Source organism: Pongo abelii, chromosome 3 (assembly GCF_028885655.2).
Source record: "Pongo abelii isolate AG06213 chromosome 3, NHGRI_mPonAbe1-v2.0_pri, whole genome shotgun sequence".
In the NCBI taxonomy this organism is placed as follows: Eukaryota; Metazoa; Chordata; class Mammalia; order Primates; family Hominidae; genus Pongo; species Pongo abelii.
The window spans coordinates 178,385,604-178,409,941 of NC_071988.2; the positions used below are offsets into that span (position 1 = coordinate 178,385,604).

The following is a 24,338-nucleotide window of genomic DNA, read 5'->3' on the forward strand; positions in this document are numbered from 1 at the left end:
AATAATTATAAAACTATGTGCAACTAATACATAAATACCATAAGCAAAATACCAAATACAAAGCAACAATGGACAAAATTGAATATCAAAAATATACAATTCCATATTAATACATGTAGAATTCAACATCTCACCATCAGTAATGAATTGAACTAGTTAGAAAATGATTAATGGAAGACTTTAATAAAACTATAAACCAACTAGAGCTAACAGATATCTATATAAACTGGAGAAAATTATGCTAAGTGAAATAAGCCAGACACAGAAGGACAAATTCTACAGGAACCATTTATATGATGAATCTGAAATAGTCAAAGAAGCAAAGAGTGGAATGGTAGATGTCAGGGACAGGGGGAAGGGAGAAATATGGAGATATTAGTCAAAGTGTACAAAGTTTTGGTTATACAAGATGAATAAGTCCTAGAGATATGCTATACTGAATAGTGCCTATAGTTACAAATACTGTATTATATACATAAAATTGGGTGAGAAGATAGATGTTAAGTATTATTACAGCAAATAATAATAAATAAATAGGGAAGAAGAAAACTTTTGGAGGTAATGAATTAGTTTATAGCATAGATTGTGTTTCATGCATAGAATTCTTTTGTAGAATAGATTGGTTTCACAGGTGCATACTCATCTCCAATCTCATTTACTTGTATATATTAAATATGTGCAGCTTTTTGTATGTCAATCATAACTCAATGAAGAGTTTTCTTTTTAAAGGAAGCTTGTCTTTGTCCCATTTTTCTTTCTTTCCCTCAAAATAGACAGTAATCACTTCCCCACATTTCTTTATACTTTATTAAGTAACTACATATTTATAAACATTATTATTTCTATCTCAATAGAGACAGAAAAAGCATTTGATAAAATCCAGCAAACTTTATGATTAAAACCCTCAGCAAAATGGGCATAAAAGGGACATGCTTTAAGATAATAAAAGCAATCTATAACAAACCCACAGCCAACATTATACTGAATGGGGACAAGTTGAAAGCTTTCCCCCTGAAAACTGGAACGAGACAAGGATGCCCACTTTCCCCACTTCTACTCAACATAATACTGGAAGTCCTAGCCAGAGGAATAAGACAAGAGAAATAAATAAAGGGCATCCAAATCAGTAAAGAGGAAGTCAAACTGCTGCCTTTGCTGAGGACATGGTCATATACCTGGAAAACCCTAAAGACACATCCAAACATTGTAAATGAATTCACTTACCAGTAATTACTGGTTTCAGGATACATAATTAATGTATAGAAATTGGTAGTCCTGCTATCCACCAACAGCAACCAAGCTGAGAATCAACTCAAGAACTCAACCCCTTTTATGATAGCTGCAAAAATATATATACTTAGGAAGAATATACCTAACAGAAGAGGTGAAAGAATTCTGCAAGGAAAACTACAAAACACTGCTGAAAGAAATTATAGACAACATAAACAAATGGAAACACATCACATACTTATGGATAAGTAGAATCAATATCATGAAAATGACCATACTGCCAAAAGCATGCTACAAATTCAATGTAATTCCTGTCAAAATACCACCATCATTCTTCACAAAAATAGAAAAAAAATCCTAAAATTCATATGGAACCAAAAAAAAAGCCTGCATAGTTAAAGCAAGACTAAACAAAAGAACAAATATGGAGGCATTACACTACTCTACTTCAAACAATACTATCAGACTATAGTCACCAAAACAGCATTGTATTGGTATAAAAATAGGCATACAGACCAATGGAACAGAATAGAGAACCCTGAAGTAAGGCCAAATACTTACAGTTAACTAATCCTTGACAAAGCAAACAAAAACATAAAGTGGGGAAAGGACACCCTATTCAACAAATGGTGCAAGACACAAGTAGAAGAATGAAACTGTGTCCTTATCTCTCATCTTATAAAAACATCAACTCGAGATGGATCAAACAGTTAAATCTAAGACCTGAAACCATGAAAATTCTAGAAGATAACATTGGAAAAACCTTTCTAGACATTGGATTAGGGAAAGACTTCATGACCAAGAACCCAAAAGCAAATGCAACCAAACAAAGATAAAGAGATGGGACCATTAAACTAAAAAGCTTCTGCACAGAAAAAAATAATAATAATAATCAGCAGAGTAAACAGAAAACCTACAGAGTGGGAAAAAAAATCCTTGCGATCTATGCATCCGATAAAGGACTAATGTCCAGAAGCTTCAAGGAACTCAAAAAAAAAAAAAAAAAAAACAGCAAGAACAACACAAACAGTTCCATCAAAAAGTGGGTAAATGACGTGAATAGAAAATTCTCGAAAGATGATACACAAATGGCCAAGAAACATGAAAAAATGCTCAACATCACGAATGATCAGGGAAATGCAAATCAAAACCACAATGCGATACCATCTCAGTCTTGCAAGATGGCCATAATCAAAAAGTCAAAAAATAGTAGATGTTGGCATGGATGGAGGGAAAAGGGAACACTTTTATGCTACTGGTGGGAATGAAACTAGTACAACCACTATGGAAACAACGTGGAGATTCCTTAAAGAACTAAAAGTAGATCTACCATTTGATCCAGCAATCCCACTCCTGGGTATCTACCCAGAGGAAAATAAGTCATTATACAAAAAAGATACTTGCACACACATGTTTGTAGCACAATTTGCAACTGTGAAAATATGGAACTAGTGCAAATACCCATTGATCGATGAGTGGATAAAGAAAATGTGATATATATATATATATAAAATGGATATATATATATATATAATGGATTATTACCCAGCCATAAAAAGGAACAAAATAATTGCATTTGCAGCGACCTGGATGAAATTGGAGATCGTTATTCTAAGTGAAGTAACTCAGAAATGGAAAACCAAACATCTTATGTTGTCACTCGTAAGTGGGAGTTAAATTGAGGATGCAAAGGCCTAAGAATGATACAATTTACTCTGGGGACTCAGGGGAAAGGGTGGGAGTGGGGTGAGGGATTAAAGACTACACATTTGGTACAGTGTACACTGTTCTAGTGATAGGTGAACCAGAACCTCAGAAATCACCATTAAAGAACTTATTCATCTAACCAAATACTATGTATTCCCCAAAAACCTATTGAAATAATTTTAAAAAAGAAAGTAGCAAATGCTTTTGACAAATTGATAAGGCTTATATAAAACAAAGGGTGGGAAACAAATCCCAAAAATTTTCAAGGATTTGTCACCTTGATAAAATACTTAAGGGCTCAATTATTTGGGGCAAATTGAGATATCCTGGGTGAAGGATTATGGGATTATGTCCTTCCTACCATAAACAAAGAAGCACAATATCAACCAATCCTCTTCGGATTTTGAAACAATACGTACCTAATTCGGGCATTCACTCCAATCCATTTACCAAGTAACTCCAAAACCACCAGTTCTGAATGGGGGGTCCTGGACAAGAGAAAGATATGAAATAAGTCTAGGCTTCAGTGGAAATTGACCTGCCAGTGGACCATATGAACCAACAGATCCAATTATATTTGAAGCATGTCTGGCAGATAGTGAAGTACGGAATCATTGAAAAGTGAATCATAGCAAAGAATCTGAAGATTTTGAAAAAGGCTTCACCATCCTCTGTAAATAAATAACAATTCTTATTTTGAGAAATAGCATCTGGCTTGCTATTGGGCTTTAGTAGAGACTTAGCCCTTGATTGTGAACCACCGAGTCATGTGATGTGAATTGCTCATGAAATCTGTGTAGTATCTGATTTATTGAACTACTTCCACAATGGAAAGAACTGCATATTGTTCTCACTAGTGTAGATATTTATTCTGCTTATAGAATTGCCTTTCCTGCCCACAATGCCAAAACCAACATCCACTGATTTACAGAATGCTTTATACAACATCATGTTATCCCTCACGGCATTGTTTCTGATCAAGGAACTTATTATCCAGCAAAGATGGTGAGGCATATGAAAAACTAATAATTACAAATATCTCTGTATTTAGTCCAAGAAATATGCAATTATTATGAAACTTTAAAATATAATTTGAAGTGAATCTACCTGCAGGATCTCAAATCTGCTTTCACATTTTAACATACAAGAATAATTTTTTTTTTTTTTTTTGAGACTGAGTCTCACTCTGTCTCCAGGCTGGAGTGCAGTAGTGCAATCTCAGCTCACTTCCACCTCCACCTCCCGGGTTCAAGCGATTCTTCTGCCTCAGCTCCGGAGTAGCTGGGACTACAGGTGCACCCCACCATACCCAGCTAATTTTTTTTATTTTTAGTAGAGACAGGGTTTCACCATGCTGGCCAGCATGGTCTCGGTCTCCTGACCTCATGATTCACTGCCTCAGCCTCCCAAAATGCTGTAATCCCAAAGTACCAGGATTACAGGCGTGAGCCACTGTGCCCAGCCAAGAGTACTTTTATTGAGCAGTGACTATGTTCCTGACTTCTACTAGGATATAGAAATAAAGAAAAGACACATTCCCTGTCCTATAGGAAATAATTTTTTAAATGCATAAAAATTTCAGGAAATAATAAAAATTATACCCGAAGTCCTATAAACAATAGGCTTCATGAAATATTTTACCATGTGTAGTGTTCCATTATGTGAAGTATGCCTTAAAGGCCAAACACTATTTTAAGCATTTTAACATATATTAGCTAGAAGAAAACCCGCTTTTCAGAAACAGACAAACATAAAAACTTCAGGCCATCAAATGAAGCCAAACAACTTCATCTCTAGATCTAATTTTATTATACAATTTATTAATACTTACATACAACCAACTACTTACTGGGCCCTAACTTAAGCTCCTTATAAATATTTATGAGGATTTGATCCAATATAAGTTAATTCTTAAATTACAGCATATTTTCCTGATGACTCATCCTATTGAATAATGTAGTTATGATGGCATTGTAGGAGTCTGAAAGAAATGTGTTCCAACGTGGGCTTCAGAAGGGTTCTGTGTGCATCACAAAATCAGTCATTTTGGAAGTGTGCTCCAATCTGTGCCCTATTGCCTTCACTCACACGACTCATTCCCTCTCTATTTCTCCAAATCACAAGGCAGAGACAGTGTTCCTCCATCCTTAAAATTGACACCTAAGATTTATAAAAGACAATTTTGCATATCAACCTCTACACTACTGATATCCAGAAGCATGATTTGACACAAGAGGGACACATGTAATTGGAAAAGTCATATTCAATATACTTATTTTACTTGAAATAATGATTAATAAGACCATCTTGGATGTTAAGAAAACACAGGAGATAGAGCAAGAAATTGGTGCAAGAACAAAATATGTTGGGAATTATGGCTATATTAAAAGTGGCCTAGTTTTTCTATGAGGTTACCTGTCAGGGTCCCACATGTGTGTGTCCAGGTGCATGATTAGTTCTGGGGAACCCTATATACTCTCTCCCAGGGCTTTTTGTTCAAAAGTTTTTGCTAAGCCTTTCTTTTTTTCTGCCTATAGTCCAAATCTCTCCTTAGGAATAAAAAACTCAAAAGACTACATGAATATGTGAAAAGATGTATTGCATATTTCTTTTTTGGAGACAGGGTCTCACTCTATTGCGCAGACTGAAGTGCAGTGAGTGAGATAATCATAGTTCATTGCAACCTTGAATTTCTCAGCTCGTCATCCTCCACTTCAGCCTTCCAAAGTGCTGAGATTACAGGCATGAGACACCGTGCCCAGCCGACTTGTGTATTCTTTTACCCTAAGATTTTATTACCACAGTTTTTTTAAAAAAGCAGAACATTCACTGACTTTATAAAGAAGTTAGAACTATTATAAAGGAGTAGTGAATCAATCTTGAATGAGTTAGTGTAGTTAAGCGAACTATGAATCAGACTTGAATAAACTCTCTTCTCTGCATATCATCTGTTCTATAGCCAGAACCAAACTTAAAGAATAAATATAAAGAAAACACAATTGCAATATTCAAAAAAATCTCTAGAACTCAAAACTGAAAATTAAGTGAAGAGGATCTTGAAAGCTTGCTTCTTTCCTCTGTATCTTTAAGAGTTAATAGAAACCATATGGCCCCTGTAGTTCTCTGCCCCAAGGCAATTTCTCCCTTTTCTTCAGTGGGCATTCATATCCAGTACCTCCAGGTGTCAATAAAATTATGAATTTTAGAAAATGTATTAAGATTCTATGTTCAGAATAGCACTGACTTTTCAAAGAGCCCAGTAACAATATTATTGTTCATCTCTGCATTTTTCCGAACCTGTAGGTTTTTCTTAAAGGAGGATTCTCACTCTGTCTCGCAGGCTGAAATACAGTGGCCTGGGGGGATGGAGATATACAAAACATTTCAGTTTTGTAATTTTTATTTCTATTGTGTGGGTGGCTATAGTATTGTTGTATTACTTTCTACATTTTATATAATAAAATATTAAATTAAAAATAGAAAATAAGACCATGATTAAATAAATCAAACGGCCAATAATTGGCTAATATATACTAGGATGTATAATACAATTTCTGGATCTTAGCCAATGGTGGAGATGAACAAATGAAAGATTCTGTGTATGATCATTGATTATTAGGCTCTCAAGGCCCAGCTAAATGATATAGGCATACTTCAGAGATACTGTGGGTTTAGTTCCAGACCACTAGAATAAAGCAAATATCACAATAAGGGAAGTCACACAAGCTTTTTTGTTGTTGTTTCCCAGTGCATATAAAGTTATGTTTACACTATACTGTAGTCTAGTAAGTGTGCAATAGCATTACATCTAATAAAGAAAAAATGATGTGCAAACTATTAAAAATACCTTATTGCCAAAAATGCTAACAATCATCAAAGCCTGCATTAAATCCCAACCTTTTTGCTGGTGGAGGGTTTTCCCTCAGTGTTTACGAATGCTGATTGGTCAGGATGGTAGTTGTTAAAGTTTTGGGTGACTGTAGCAATTTCTTAAGGCAATAATGAAGTTTGCTGCATTAATTGACTTGCTTTTACAGAAAATTTTTCTGTGTAATGCAATGCTGTTTGATAGCATTTTACCTACAGAATTTATTTTTAAATTGGAGTCAATCATCTCAAGTTCTGCTGCAGCCTTATCAAGTTAAGTTTATGGAAGATTCTAAATCCTTTGTTGTCATTTCAACAATGTTCATGACATCTTCACCAGGAGTAGATTTCAACTCAGGAAACCACTTTCTTTGCTTATCTAGAAGTGACTCCTTATTCATTCAAGTTTTATTGTAAGATTGCAGTGATTCAGTCACACCTTAAGGTCAGCTTCTGAATCTAGTTCTCTTGCTATTTCCATCATATCTCCAGTTACTTCCTCCAATGTTGTCTTAAACCCCTCAAAGTCATCTATGAAGGTTGGAATCAATCTCTTCCAAAACCCTGCTATTGTTGATAATTTGACCTCCTTCCATGAATCATGAATGTTCTTAACGGCATCTAAAATGGTAAATCCTTCCCAGAGGTTTTCAATTTACTCTGCCCAGATCCATCAGAGAAATCACTATCTATGGCAGCTGTAGAATTACAAAATGTATTTCTTAATTCGTAAGACTTGAAATAAATCCCTGATCCATAGGCTGCAGAATGGATGTTGTGTTACAAGGCATAAAAGCAACATTAATCTCCCTGCATATCTCCATCAAAGTTTTGAGGGGCATTATCACTGGACACTAGTATTTTGAGAAAAATCTTTTTTTTTTTTTTTTTCCTGAGCAGCAGGTCTCAATGGTGGGCTTAAATTATTCAGTAAACCATGCCATAAACATAGATGCTGTCATCCAGGCTTTGTTCATTTATTTATGGAGAACAGACAGAGTAGATTTAGGATAATGCATAAGTGCCCTGGGATTTTTGAAAGGATAAATGAACGTTGACTTCAGCTTAAGATAACCAGCTACATTGACCCCTAAAAAAAGTGCCAGCCTGTCCTTTGAAGCTTTGAAGCCAGGTATTGACTCCTGTTCTCTAGCCATAGTAGTCCTAGATGACATCTTACTGCAATATAAGGCAATTTCATCTACATGGAAAATATGCTTGTTTTTGTTTTTCAGTGTAGCCACCTTTAACAATTATCTTAGGTAGATCCTCTGAATAACTTACTGCAGCTTCTCTCTCAGTACTTGCTGCTTTACTTCGCAATCTTATGTTAAGGAGGTGGCTTCTTTCCTTAAACCTCATGAAGCAATCCCTGCTACCTTCCAGCTTTCCTTCTGCAGCTTCCTTACTGCTGACAGTCTTCACAGAATTAAGAATTAGGGCCTTGGCTGATTAGGCTTTTGCTTAAGGGAATGTTGTGGCAGGTTTATTCTTCTATCCAGACCACTCAACTTTTTCCATATTGGCAATAGAGCTATTTTGCTTTCTTATCATCTGTGTATTCACTTAGCTAACTGTTTGGTACAAGAGGCCTAGACTTCAGCCTATTTCAGCTTCAAGATGCCTTCCTCAGTAAGCTTAAATCATTTCTAACTTTTGATTTAAAGTGAGATACATGCTACTCTTCCTTTAATCCATACACTTAGAGGCTACTATGGGGTTCTTAACTGACCTAGTTACAATATTCTGTGTCTCAGGGAACAGGGCTGCCAGAGGAGAGGCAGAATAATGGGGGAATGGCTGGTACTTGGTGTAGGCAGAACACACACAACAGTTAGCAGTTGAGTTTGCTCTCTGATGTGGGCATGATTCGTGTTGCCCAAAACAATCACAATAGCAACATCAAAGTTCGCTGATCATAGATCAGTATAATAGATATAAAGTAAATGAAGAATTGGAACTACTATGAGAATTACCAAAATGTGACATAGAGACACAAAGCACATAGTGTTGGAAAATGGTGCCCCATAAACTTACTGAATGCAGAGTTGACAAAAACTCTCAATTTGTAAAAAAATACAATATATGCAAAACGCAACAGAGCAAAGTGCATCAAAATGAGTTTTATTACTTTATTTGTATCTTGTTAAAATTGCTGGAAATAAATTATGGCCTGCCCCATTATCCTGCTTTTTTAATTACCTATTAATTTGTTGTCTTGGCTTCATATATATAAAAAAGTTTGAGGCACCAGTGGCTGATACAATATGTAATTTTTGATCATGAAAAATAAGTTCACTAACTTCTCAAAGTCACAAAATTTCAAGATCCTTACAGCATTAAGCTCTAAATTTTCAAGTGTGAAGTCTTCCTTCTTCTTCAGGGTCCAAGATGATGGACATAGCACAAATGACTATGTCCACATTTTGGTCCAGAGAAGAAAGGAGAAAATAGTTAAAAGACATTCTCCAGAGTGTGTAAACATCATTTCCATTTATGTCTCTGGGTGGACCTTTGTCACTTGACCACACAGATTTTCAAGGGAGGCTGGAAAGAGTTATAGTTATTAAACTGGGCATACAGCCACCACATATTTGAGATTCAGATTTTAAGGGTGAAGTGAGAGTGGGATAGATAGCTGCAGCCCTTGCCACACCTACCAAACAGGATTCCTCACATCCATGTCTTCTGTTTATCTATTTCTGCATAACAAACCACCCTAAAACTAATGGATTAAAGCAATTATCCTTTATAATCAAGATATGTGGGTCAAAAACTTGAGTAGGACTCAGCTGACTGATTCTTCTGCTCTCAGTGACTGTGGTCACTGGGTGATGTTCAGCTGGCAGCTGGGCTAATCTGCAGGGTCCAGAAAAGGTTGTATTTCCATGTCTGACATGTTCATGAGCATGATTTAAAGGTTATGCTGAGTTGGTCCATTCTTCCTCTCTATGTATTCTCATGGTTTCTCTACATTATCTCCTCAGTGGTTAGTTATTCTTATATGTTTCCTTAAACTTCAAGAGAGAGTATTCTATGAGAAAGGAAGTGAAAGCCACCAGGATCTGAAATTGGCATGGCATCTCTTCAGATGCAACAGAGAGGATATAGATAAAAGAAGCATGGACACAGGAAGGGGAACATCACACTTCGGGGACTGTTGTGGGGTGGGGGGAGGGGGGAGGGATAGCATTGGGAGATATACCTAATGCTAGATGACAAGTTGGTGGGTGCAGCGCACCAGCATGGCACATGTATACATATGTAACTTACCTGCACATTGCGCACATGTACCATAAAACCTAAAGTATAATAATAATAATAAAAGAAAAAATAATAAATAAATAAAATAAAATAAAATAAAATAAAAAAAAAGAAGCATCAAAAGAATGAGTGGCCATCTTAAATCTGCCACTCCAGATAAACGTTTCAGGATTATTTTACTTACTCTTATAAAATATGAATCTCTCGGCAAACAAACAAAATTAGGCTTAAGAAATAGCCCAAAGAGTTTTCCTATACTTATAAAGAACTTTGTAAGTACTCACTTATAAAGAACTTTGTAAGTACTCACTTATAAAGAACTTTGTAAGTACTCACTTATAAAGAACTTTGTAAGTACTCACTTATAAAGAACTTTGTAAGTACTCACTTATAAAGAACTTTGTAAGTACTCACTTATAAAGAACTTTGTAAGTACTCACTTATAAAGAACTTTGTAAGTACTCACTTATAAAGAACTTTGTAAGTACTCACTTATAAAGAACTTTGTAAGTACTCACTTATAAAGAACTTTGTAAGTACTCACTTATAAAGAACTTTGTAAGTACTCACTTATAAAGAACTAAGTTATGGTCATAACTTCACTGTAGGATTTTTTATCATTTAAATTTTTCTGTTTTGGCAATAATTAACAACTGTTACAACTATTTATAATGTTTTCCTCAATGATAGCTTGGTATCTTCAGTTTAAGTTAGTCTTATTGAAAAATCCTAGGGGTACAGCTTTCATAATTCAGTTCAAATATCATGCAACTGGATACTTGGGGTATGTGTGTGTGTTCACATTGGTGTGTTTTCTATTTTAGAAAGAGATTAAAGGAACAGGTAAGTGTTATCATGTTGGTTTATTTATTTAAAAATGGATATTTTCTTTTCTCTGGGATGAAAATAAAACTTTAAACATCAAATTTGGTGTTAGATGCAGAAAAAAAACCTTAAAGTAAACATAGAAAGTTCACCAAGTGTCATCTGAGACCATTACAGCTCCACAGACACTTCATAATCTTCTTTAGTTAAACATGCACCAAAAGAGCTCATTCTTTGCTGGCTGCACATCTATTTACTTTGTAAGTAATAAAATAAGAATGGGCCCTTTCTGAAATTTATCTGGAGATTCTGAATTTATTTTTAAACCTTCTAATTCTGAGGATCATGCGGGCTTATAAATGTGGTCTCTTCATTATTCTAGTTTTTTAAAAGAATTTATTTTGAAATAATCTTAAACTTACAAAAAGGTTAAAAAATATTTAAAATAATTTCCACAAATTCATTATCCTGCTTCACCAAATGTTAATAGCTTTTAAACCATAGTACAATTATCAAGACTCAGGAAATTAACAGTGATAAGGTATTAACTAATCTACATACCTTATTCAAATTTTATCATTTATCTCGCTGATGTCCTTTTCGTGGTCAAGATTTAGTCCAAGATTGCACATTGTTGCTAGTTATCAGGTCTCTTTAGTATTTTCCAAACCTGTGATAGCATCATAGCCTTCTTGTCTTTCATGACCTTAACACTTTGGAAGAATATTTGCCAGTAATTTTGTGTACAGTTCCTCAATTTGGAATTATCTGATATTTCTTCATGTTTAAGTTTAACTTGTACCTTTGTGTATAATCATAAGTGATGCTGTGTTCTTCTGAGTGCATCATATTAGGAGGTATATGATATTTATATGTCTCACTACTGATACATATCAACTGAAAACTTCAGTAAAGTAATAGATGCCAGGATTCTACACTATGGCATTACAGGGTTTTTTTCTTTCTATAATTAAAGTATTTTATAGTGAGATTCTTTGCTATTATGGAAATGTTCTATTTTTCATCATACTTTGGCAACACAATTTTGGCATTATTGATGGTTCTTTCCAGAAAAAATTATTACTGAGCTATAGTCCAAAAAATCATTTTCTATTCCCATCATTCTTTCTACATGTACTAATTGGAAATGTTACTAATAAATAAAGCATTTCTGGGTTTTATTTTCCATTTGTATTAGTCTGTTCACACACTGCTATAATGAGGTAGTTACCTGAGACTGGATAATTTATGAAGAAAAGAGGTTTACGTAACTCCAGTTCCATGGGCTTAACAGGAAGTATGGCTGGATGGCCTCAGGAAACTTACAATCATGGCAGAAGGCAAAGAGGAAGCAAGCATGTCTTACCATAGTGGAGCAGGAGAAAGAGTGAGGGGGAAAGTGCCACACACTTTTAAATCATCAGATTTTGTAGGAACTCACTCACTATCATGAGAAGAGCATGGGAGAAATCCACCCCTACGACTCAATTACCTCCCACTAGATCACTCCCCCAACATTGGATATTACAGTTCAATATGAAATTTGGGTGAGGACACACAGAGAAACTATATCATTCTGCCCCGGCCCCTCCCAAGTCTCATGTCCTTCTGACATTTCAAAACACAATCATGCCTTTACAACAGTCCCCCAAAGTCTTAACTCATTTTACCATTAACCCAAAAGTCCATGTCCAAAGTCTCATCTGAGACAAGACAAGTACTTTCTGCCTATGAACCTGTAAAATTAAAAACAAGTTAGTTATTTTCAAGATACAATGGAGGTACAGGCATTGGGTAAGTGCTCCCATTTCAAATGGGATAAATTGGCCAAAATGAAGGGGCTGCAGGCCCCATGCAAGTCTGAAACCCAGCAGGGCAGTCGTTAAATCTTGAAGCTTCAAAATAATCTCCTTTGACTCCATGTCTCACATCCAGGGCCTTCTGATGCAAGAGGTAGACTCCCAAGGCCTTGAGCAGCTCCACTCCTGTGGCTTTGCAGCGTACAGCCACCACAGCTGCTTTCATTGATTGGTGTTGAGTGCCTGCAGCTTTTCCAGGTGCACGGTGCAAGCTGTTGGTGGCTCTAGAATTCTGGGGCCTGGTGGACAGTGGTCCTCTTCTCACAACTCCACTAGGCAGTGCCCCAGTGGGAGCTCTTTGTGGGGGCTCCAACTTCACATTTCCCCTCTGAACTGCCCCAGTAGAGGTTCTCTATGAGAGCTCTGCCCCTGCAGCAGACTTCTGCCTGGACATCCAGGCATTCCCATATATCCTCTGAACTCTAGGCAGAGGTTCCTAACCATGATTCTTGTCTTCTGTGCATCTGCAGGCCCAACACCACACGCAACCCACCAAGGCTTAGGGCTGGCACCCTGTGAAGCCACGGCCCAAGCTATACCGTGGCCCCTTTTAGCCATGGCTGGAGCTGGAGCAGCTGTGATGCAGGGCACCATGTCCAGAGGCTGCAGAGAGCATTTCAGCACTGGGCCTGGCCCACAAAACTATTTTTCCCTTCTCGACCTCTGGACCTGTTATGAAAGGGGCTTCCATGAAGGTCTCTGAAATGCCTGGAGACATTTTCTCCATTTTCTTGGCTATTAAAATTATGCTCCTTTTTACTTATGCAAATTCCTGCAGCAGTCTTGAATTTTTCTCCAGAAAATGGGTTTTCTGGAGAGGCTACATATTTCTGGCCAGGCTACATATTTTTTAAACTTTTATGCTGTTTTTCTTTTAAATATAAGTTCCAGTTTCAAATAATTTCTTTCTTCATGCATATGAGTGTACAATTTTAAAAATAGCTAGGCTACATCTTGAATGCTTTGCTACTTAGAAATTTCTTCAGCCAGATACCCTAAATAATCTCTCACAAGTTCAAAGTCCACAGATCTCCAGGGCAGGGACAAAATGCCATCAATTTCTTTTCTAAAGCACGGCAAAAGCGATATTTTCTCCAGTTCCCAATAAATTCCTCTTCTCCATCTGAGACCACCTCAGCCTGGACTTCAGTGTCCATATCACTATCAGCATTTTGGTCAAAACCATTCAACAAGTCTCTAGGAAGTTCCAAACTTTCCCACATCTCCCATTCTTCTTCTGAGCCTTCCAAACTGTCCTAACCTCTGTGTGTTCTCCAGTTCCAAAGTTGCTTCCACATTTTCAGGTATATTTATGGCAATGACCCCACTCTCCTGGTAACAATTTTCTGTATTATTTCATTTGCACAGTGCTATAATGAACTACTTGAGACTGGGTGATTTATGAAGAAAAGAGTTTTGATTGACTCACAGTTCCACAGGCTTAAAAGGATGCATGTCTGGGGTCCACAGAAAACTTAGAGTTGATAGAGGCAGAAGGCCAACAAAGGACTAGGCAGATAGGAAAGATTCCCTGGAGAATCTCTCATGCCCCATAAATGTTTATATCAGATATTTTGTCCAGATAAGGGAACCTATACACGGGGCATGGCTGGACTTACACAGGAGACCCATGTGCATTGGGGTAAAGGGGTGGAGCCACCAGGAATTCATGACTTATGCAGGGGCGAAGCGTAGTCTCTTCAACTTGTGTGTGGTGCCCCTGGTATTCAATTTGTGAGGTGGAAAACTGCTTGCAGAACCCCCTCTCTTTGCTGAGACCTTTCCTTTCACTTAAATAAATTCCATCCTCCTCACCCTTCAGCGTGCCTGTGTGCCTAGTTCTTCCTGGTCATGAGACAAGAACCCAGATTAACTGAGATAAGGAAACAAAATTCTGCATCACAATCATGACGGAAGGCAAAGGGGAATTAAGCACGTCTTACCGTGGTGGGGCAGGAGAGAGAGAGAGTGAGGGCAGAAGTGCTACAAACTTTTAAACCATCAGGTCTCATGAGCACTCACTCATGATCATGAGAGCAGCATTGGGAAAATTCAGCCCTGTGATCCAGTGACCTCCCACCTGGTTCCTACTCCAACACTGGGAATTATAACTCAACATGAGATTTGAGTGGAGACAGAGAGCCAAACCATACCACCACTCGAGTGTGGCTTCGCAATAGCAATTATTAACATCACTTTTAAGTTAATCCTGAGTTTTAGATGTTGTTTGCCATTCAACATTGGTGTAGCTATTGTTAGCATTACTATGATTTATTTGTTATTAAGGCCACTTTGTGGGAAAGTATGAAGGATATTTCTCCTTTTCCCTACCTGTCTTCCTCCTTCTCCTCTGAAGGTTTTTGTTTGTTTAACAATATTTTCACTTTATTTTCCCCCTCATTTCCCTCCTTCATCGTTTTGAGACCTCGTCCTGAAGCTATTGATATAAAGGGCTTTGGATGTGATTTCATTTAAAGAAATGTAAACGAATTAGCAGAAGTGGAAACATAATACTTTATTTTGCTTTAATTTCCCAAGCCAGAAAATTAACACATTAGAAATGTGAGAAAAGTCGGCTTGATATGGTAAGAACTCTCAACCATACAGTTCTCTTTGCTACCTACAGCCCCTAGAAAGAGAGATTGGATACAAATGTCGAAGAAATCGAGGGATTGGTAGGAAAGAAATTAAATAAACAAGTCTGAACAAAAAGTAACTGTTCCCTAAAGGGTTTTTAAAAGAGAATAATTTTAACTGGATCTTGAAAAAAGTGTCTGACATTTTTTGAACAAAAGAAGCAGCAGGCCTCTGGCTACAGAACTGAATGTTCTGAGGAGACTGGGCTGTGTCACTTTGGAATTCCACAAGGCATTGCAAAGTGAGGCTGGGGTCATAAAGATGAATGGCTAGATGATTACTGAGGATCAAAGGAGAGGAATAGTTGAAGAACGATTTCAATTAAAAAATTAAAAAGACTTGTAAATTAAGTTTATTATAGTCTGATGAAGAGTTAAGGATATGTATTACGTAATAGCATTCCAAGAGTCAAGGCTCATCTTGAGGGAGAAAATGAAACATTTTTAAAAGTAATCATTCTGTGCTATCATTTTACTGTGGATTGATGACAGGAAAAAGTTATTTTGTAATCTTTATGATAAAGTTAAATAGCCAAATAAACTGAGTCAACACTAACCCTTGGCCCAATCCTTAACTTTTACATACCCCTAGTCTTTCATCTGCACAATCTAAACAGCAAAGGACTTGCACATTAACTAGCCCATGTCTGCATGTGCTTCAGGCTCACAAGATAAAGCTTCATTTCAATCCTTGATATGGTGACACATGGGATGTCACCTGTTTCTCAACTACCCTTGAGCCAGTACAGATCTTAGTGGGTCAGTTCTGTTCCATCCTGTGAAAGAAAACAGCAAGCGTTAGAAGGAAGAAAAGGAAGCTTTGTATCATGCTCTTAAGCCATTGTGCATTCTAAATCAAGTTTCCAGAACACTTTATCTTACCTCTAAATATTTCATCATGGACTAGTTTAGCAGTAATTTTCACAGTGTTCCTCTTTGAATATGTTGAGATGTCTTATCCAGAGAGTACAGTATTGTGATTAAGAGAATACTAATAAGCCCTGAGCAAACCAATTTACATTCCTAAAAAGATGCAGGTTTCTGACTTTGATCATCAAACCTAACAATAGATAACGTTTGTAAAGTGCTCACTTTGTGCAGTCATGTTTTCTGAACTCTTTTATTATGTGTATAAATGTTCTCATGATTTTTTTTTTTTTTTGCTTTATTTGTTTTTTTGTTTGTTCATTTGTTTGTTTTTTGAGATGGAGTCTTGTTATGTTGCCCAGGCTGGTCTTGAACTCCTAGTCTCAACAGATCCTCCCACCTCCTGAGTTGCTAGGACTACTGGTGTGTGCCACCACACCCAGCCTCTTGTATTCATGTTTTAAAACCCCATGGCATAGGTGTAGTTGTTATTCAATTTTCATGGAAGGTAAAAGTGAAGTGCAAGTGTTAAGCAACCTACTCTAAGTCACAGAGTTATTAAGTTAGATGCAGGATGTGGATCCAGTACCACATAGATGACCATAACCCAGTTAGATTACTGCCAATGTCCTTTTGATATTCTTGTTTTATTTATAAAGTAGATACTTTTCTCTACCATTTATGAACCTTATTTATGAGATAAAAATGCATGCATTCAATTATGTCAGTTTCCTTAAAAACTTTCCTTTTCTACTTGTTCAAATTGGTATTCATAGTAAAGTACTTCTCTAAAATCCGGTCTAACATTGTTTTTGAATACAAAAATAAAAATACTATTTGTTATGTAGCCCAAGCAAATCTGGGAAGGGCCTGGGGCCGAGAGGGGAGTGAGGTGCAGGAGGGGCTGAGGATGCACCATCCACAGAGCAGCTTAGTGGTGGAATGAGACTCAATATTAGCAGGAGGTGTGGACAATGAGGAGGAGCTGGACTGATAAATTACTATATTTGCAACATTGTGTTTTCTTCACTTTTCACTGAGGACTCATTCTGTAGTAGTGTATTATTTTAAAACACTTTTCTTCAAATTAAATAGTTTCTATATGCTCAAAGGGGAAAAAAAGGCATGTGAAATCACACACAAAATGTATTTCAATCATAACGTCATCACATAGAGCTAACCTCTGTTCACAGTTTTGCCAACAGGCAATAAAAAGGTTGCTATTCTGACTGGTGTGGAACTCAGAGGATTTTCAGGACACTTAATAATACTTGCAAATCCAGTGGTAAAAATTAATGGTAAAATATAGAAAGCCAAAAGAGCAAGACCAATACTGATGCAGCACTTGAGGATTGAAAGTTTAGGCCACCTAACAAAGTAAGAAAGTTGAGATCGTTTCTCAAGCTAAGACGCTGCCTGAAGCTAAAGAGTGGGTAGTGGAAGACAGATGTTATAAATTCTGACTATAAACTTGTGCTCAGTTGCAGAAATCAGAACTAAGGAAGATACATGCTTTCACTCTTTGCTTTTACATGTATTTATTTTTTATCTATTTACTTTTTCCCCTTTCTTTGCTATTCTTATGCTTTTTAATACAAGACATGTGATTAGTATTAATCTTAATAATTCAATATTTTAATTTCAGCATATTAAAGGGAGATTGTCACTGAAAAAGAAATAAAATATCATTATGCAAAGTTAGAAAAGCAATGCATGGGACTGTCTATAACTTGAAAAATTTAATAGACCTGTAATTAAGTCACACATTGCAGAGAATTGTGAGTGTGGTTATTGAGGCACATAGAAATGACTGGATTCACATAGATAAAAACTCAGCTAAGTTTTTGAGATGGTATCACTGTCAAAAGAATCACTTGTCTGTGAAAGCTGTCCAAGACTTAAAGTGGACTGTGGGATTCCCCCTTCCACAGGTGAATAATAGCCTTCAGAAGGTGAAATGAAGAGCATAGAGAACTATGGATTTAGGAGCTGCTTTCAGGGAGCAGAAATGGAGCTTAATTAAAAAACATTACCCACCTTAAGGCAGGGCTGTATTATCTTTCCAGTGGGATCGCAGAAGTGCTGTGTACTAGGCATGGCCCTGTGCCTTCATTGTTCCCCTTTCTGAAAAGGAGTGTTAATTGTGGTTTTCTGGATTTGTTCAACCCCTGTTTTTGTTGGTGTGGCAGTAAGCAGATAATTTCTCTTTATAGTTCATGGATCTACAGATAAAAAGGATCCACTCAGAGACAATGTTGAGATTATCACAGTGTCCTGGAACTGGGACTTTTGAGTTAACAGCATTGGAAAGGGAGTGAGTATGTTTTATGTGCATAGAAAGAAATGTAATTTTTTTTTTTTTAAATCAAGAGAGCCACTGTGGTAGATCATAATATTGTCAAAGTATCTCCTCTCCTAGTGAGTCCATCCTTACAGAATGTCAGTCTTGAGCAAAGAGTAGTTTTGGGGCAAAAAATATCAGGAATGATGTGTGCTATTTCAGAGAAGTTTTGTACAATATCAAGTGGTTCTTCAATTGCTGTTTTTGTTGTGCTGCAGAAAACTGTCCTACACAGTGGCTATTCCTTTAGCCTGGGTCCTACTGGAGAATATTGAAGTTGAGTGACAGACAGCATTGAGCCATTGTATAACAATTGTGACAAACATATATATGAATCCCACTGAGACTTTGAGATTATTTGTTACTATGGCATAACCTAGCAAGGATAACTGATACACTGAAAAATTAGTTATGGAGAATCAATTTCTACCACTGCAGGAAATAAGGTTAGTATCAGAGGTGATACTCATTGAACTTGGAAAGTAGATATGTTATTTGTCCATTAATTCAATAAACACTTATTGAAGACACAACTGTACTTTGGAAACTGGGCTATTGATGTCCAGGAATTCATGTGGCCAAGATTTTCTTATTGTGGAGTGTTGGAAATTAGTAATCTAGGACGAAAAGAAAAATAGCTTTATAGAAATTACTGCAAAAATTATTGCATAATTTTTGTTAGCATGTACCAGTGTGAACCAAGTATAAAAGTATGCAAAGTATTCAAGAATGAGAATCAAGGATTTGTCGCTAAATCTGGTAGTTATTTAGAGGGGATGTCCCAGATAATGTTTATAGATCAGCACAGGATCCAGGAAAAGAGATCTTTTCTTCCAAAGAAGAGGTTCCTTGGATCATATGAAAACATATTAGTTTAGCAAGTCCCAAGGAAAGAGAGCCACTAGCTTTCATGATTTTAGTAAATTGTTGGTTGACTGAGAATAAGCCCAATGTAATCTTTAATTCAACTAAAACTATGTAAAATCTTAAAAAATATATTCTGAGTATCTTTTCTTTCTTTCAAGAGTTATTTAACTACCCTTATGTTCTAATGGCACAAAATAAACTAGAGTGAAGAACTCCTTGTATCCTTGGGTATTTCCCATACCACTTCTAAAGTAAATCAATCATTAATCAGCAGCATAGACATTAAAGAAAGAGCAGAAGAATTGAAGCAGTAGTGATGCTTCTTCACGGAGCTAGAGATAGAGCGTTCTACAGCAAAATATAACAGGAAGCTCTTAGTGTGTGGGCTGTAGGACAGAAAACCTGGTGATTGTGTGGCTACAAGAATTACTTGAAAAAGAAAACCAGTTATTGAGAGGAGGATACATAGAGAGCAGATTTTTTTGCATTGCATTGCAACTTTGGAAATATAAAGAATAATTAAAAGTAGTCAAAATACCTCAAAATTAGTTCAAAATGTGACCCAGTATTATAATAGTCATAATATTATCATTATTTGGTAATGTTTATTGAACTATGATTTCTGAGGGAGAATTAAGTAGATAACACTCCTTTACATAGTAATAATTCACCCCTTCCTTTGCCAACTTAAGACTAATAAAGGTTGTTCATACCTTTTCCTAGATTAGACATCCAAATTGCTCTACATCTCTGGAATTAAAATGACAATGAAGGAAAAAAAAAGACTATTTGATGTAATAAAGCAGAGCACATTAAAGTGGCTGTGTCCATATTCAACACCTCTGGAATGTTCTGACACGAACATTCTGGTGGAAGAGACAATAAGGAGAGAAGGTCCAAAAGTGATATAAGACACACAACATGTATGGAAGTAGTCATGCCAAGTGTCTTTTTTGTTTTTAATTCTTTATACATTTTAATAAAAGCCCTGTATCTTTCTACCTATGACAACTTCTAAGACCCTTTCCAGTGCAAAATCTGAAAATCTCTGACTTAGTTTTAAACACTGAAATTCTTCTCAAATCTATTCTTTCCTTTTTAAATTCCAAATGCCACTGGTGTGGAATTGGCTCTGGCTTCATGGCTGGCCCATTGGCGCTTAGCTCTAGACTCATGCTGTGGGACATTTTAAAAAATATTTTAATGTGACTAACAGAAACTTAAACTCACTTATATGGACAAAATTACATATCTCTCCGAAAGCACAGTTCTCTCTTGATTGTCCTGCTTGCTTAGTGCTTTCTCTAATTTATAGATTTGTTTTTTTTCCTCAGCTTTATCGAGGTATAATTGACAAATAAAAATGGCATATGTCCATAGTGTACAATGTGATGTGTATATATAAACACACACTTATATATATACACACACATATACATCATGAAATGATTACCACAATAAAGCTCATTAATATATCCATCCCTTCACACAGTTATCTTTTTTTTGTGATGAGAATATTTAAGATTTACTTTCTTAGTAGTTCTCAAGTATAAATACATCATTATTAACTGTACTTACCATGCTGTACAAAAGATCTCAAGAATTTATTCGTCCTGTCTAAATGAAACTTTGCACCCTTTTACCTACATCTCCCCATCCCATCCCCCTCTCCCAGTGCCACACAATGAATGTTCTACCCTCGGCTGCTTGATTTTATGACTGTTACTACTTTTATGAATTTTTATGCTTTTATGACCTTTGTAAATATTCCACATATAAATGAGATCATACAAATTTTTTTTCTGTGTCTGATTGTTTTACTTAGCATAATGTTCTTCAGGTTCATCATGTCTCAAATGGCAAGGTTTTATTTTTTTACTGAATAATATTCTATTATATACTATATATATTTATATACACACTCACTTATGTATGTATAAATATCTACACATATAGTTTACCCTTGAAGAACATGGGTTGGAACTGCATGGGTCAACTTACACATGAATTTTTTTCTGCCTTTGCTACCCCTGAGATTATAAAACCAATCCTTCTTCTTCTTCCTCCTCAGCCTAGTCAATCAGAAGATGATGAGAATAAAGAGTTTTAGGATGATTCACTCCCACTTACTGGATAGTAAATATATTTTATCTTTCTTATTGTTTTCTTAACAAAATTTTCTTTTCTGTAGGTTAATTTATTGTAAGAATACAGTACATAATATATTTAAAGCATACAAAATATATGTTAATTGGCAATGTATGTTATCAGTAAGGCTTCTGGTCAACAGTAGGTTATTAGTAGTTAAGTTTGTGGGGAGTCAAAAGTTATATGTGGATTTTCAACTGCATGGAGGATTGAATCCCTTAACTCCTGTGTTGGTCAAGAATCAACCGTATACCACATTTTCTATATCCACTTATTCGTCTATGGACACAAGTTGCGTCCATATCTTGTCTATTGTGAATAATGTTGCAATGAATATGGGAATATAGATATCTCTTTGGCATGCAGATTTCTTTTCCTTTCAATATACACCCAGAAGTGGAATTGCTGGATCATATGTTAGTTCTGTTTTTATATTTTTGAGAAACCCCCATACTGTTTCACATAATGGATGTACTAATTTACATTCCTGCCATCAGTTTGCAAGGGTGTCCTTTAATCCATACCCTCATGAACAAGTGTTGAGCATTTTTAAAAACGTGTTGGTCATTTGTATATCTTCTTTTAAGGAATGTCTATGTAGGTCTTTTGCCAATTTTTTAATTGAATTTTTTTTTGTTTTTCACTATTGAGTTGTTTGAGTGCCTTATATATTTTGGGTATTAACCCCTTAACAGGTATGTGGTTTGCAAATATTTTCTTCCCTTCCATAGGTTGTCTTGTCACTCTGTTGATTCTTTCCTTTGCTGTGCAGAAGCCTTTTAGTTCATTAGTTCCCTTGCTGTAAGAAAGGTAGCATTAAGAAAGAAATTATCTCCATAATTCATTAATAATGCGTTTTGGGGTTTTTTTGAAGTGTTTCTTTTTTAACTTTTATATTCAACTAATTTTAGACTTACAGAAAAGTTGCACAAATAGTACAGAGAGTTCTCATATACTTCACACCCAGCCTCTCCTAAGATAAGCATTTTGCATTACCATTGTCGAATTATGACACATATCTCCATATCCTCATGAACACTTGTAGTATTTTGTCTTTTCAATAATTGCCATTCCAATGAAGAGTACTAATAAGCCATTTAATTGAAGAGTACTAATGAGTTACTCTGTAGAATGTCCCTTACTTTTGGTTTGCCTGATGCTTTCTCATGATGAAAATGAAGTTATGCATTTTTTTGGAAAGACCTTCACAATTAACACTGTTACATTACTATTAACTAAAGTACAGAAGTCACGTTATTAGTATTTCTCCTGTTTTTTCCCCCACCTAATGAACTTTTTATCATACCACTGCACTTTAGCCTGGGTGACAGAGTGAGACTCTGTCTCATAAATAAATAAATAAATAGTTTGTTCAGTTTTTTTTCATTAGGAACAAACTAACTTAACCAGTTAGGAAATATAAAATGTGTCTTAGAATTACAAGTCAATTTCATTAATGTCACCAATTACAGGTCAAATGTCACTAATTTCTCTTCCCAGAGAAAAATACCTAAATGAAGAGGTAGCATGGAGTAATGATTAAGAGTGACTCTGGAGTAGAAATGTCTTAGCTACAAGCTCAACTCTTCTGCTTATGGCTAGGTAACGCTGGGCACATTAATGAAATACATCAAACCTGTTTCTTCAATTGTAAATGTGGATTTAATCGTGCTAATGGTGTCAAAAAGCTGTGATAATGTGTAGCATCTGTAGGCAGACTGGGCAACTCTACACTGACCAGCTGTGTAAATTTGAGCAAGACTGTCTCAGATTTTTCATCAGCAAAATACAAATTTTGTGTTTTGTATTTGCATCCATCTTATAGGAATGACTAAATGAGATAATGGAGGTAAATCAGCGCAGGTGTTGGCGAGGCTACATTCCTTCTAGAGGCTTCAGAGAATAATCTACTTCCTTGTGTTTTCCATCTACTAGAGCTGCCTAAGGTCCTTGGCTCGTGGTCTCTTTCTCCTTCTTTGAAGCACATCACTCCAGCCTGTTTCTGTCATCGCATTTCTCTTTTTCTTCCTAGGTTTTTACCCACTATGTTTTTTCTTGGGCTGTGAGAATTTCATGCAGCAGATTGTTCAGAGGTCCTGTTGTAGCTCAGCGCTAAGATCTTTTCCTCATTTTACCCAGGTATTTTCATTTAATACTAAGACAACAGGGAAATAAAGGTGATAGAGACTACAGAACACACAAAAATAAATAAGATACTAGAGTGTTCATTTGTTCAAACAGTGGAGTTATAAGGCTAGAAGAGGAAAAATGATCTGAACTTTAAGTTCAGAAAGGTCTTGGTAAGTGTATTTCACTTCTGAAAAAATTTACAAGGAAATAGTCCAAATTAATAATGACTAGTTTAATTACTTTTCTTTCTTTTGTGGTTAAATGAATTACTGAAAATAAATAAAAGAAGATCTTGCTGAGAAAATAATGCTGTGGTTGTTCAACATTTGAGTTTTGGTACAAATAATGCACAAATGGGAAAAAAGCAATTCATAAAATTAAAATTTGGAATCCATAAATATTAGGGTGCTGCAGAGAAACAGAAGCAACAGAATGTGTGTCTGTGTGTGTGTAGAGAGAGAGAGAGACATAGGGAGAGATCTACTACAAGGAATTGGTTCATGCAATTATGGAGGCTAAGTCCCATAATCTGTAGCCAGCAAGCCAGAGATCAAGGAAAGTGAATGGTGTAGTTTCAGTCCAAGTTCAAAGGCCTGA

General features: G+C 36.1%; 2 long non-coding RNA genes across 3 annotated transcripts in view; one reads left to right on the forward strand and one right to left on the reverse strand.

The window, feature by feature from the left end:
* LOC112133134 (uncharacterized) overlaps positions 1–24,338 on the forward strand; it is a 116,866-nt gene that overhangs the window by 81,461 nt on the left and 11,067 nt on the right. The window lies entirely within an intron of this gene.
* On the reverse strand, positions 15,724–20,305 carry LOC129059118 (uncharacterized). 2 transcript variants are annotated; one of them, XR_008524830.1, is made up of 3 exons: positions 20,177–20,305; positions 18,293–19,213; positions 15,724–16,164 (listed from the first exon to the last, which is right to left on the reverse strand). It is a non-coding gene; the product is annotated as an uncharacterized LOC129059118 (long non-coding RNA). The 2 variants fall into 2 exon arrangements; XR_008524831.1 differs by having other exon boundaries at positions 15,818–16,164; positions 18,293–18,379; positions 20,177–20,301.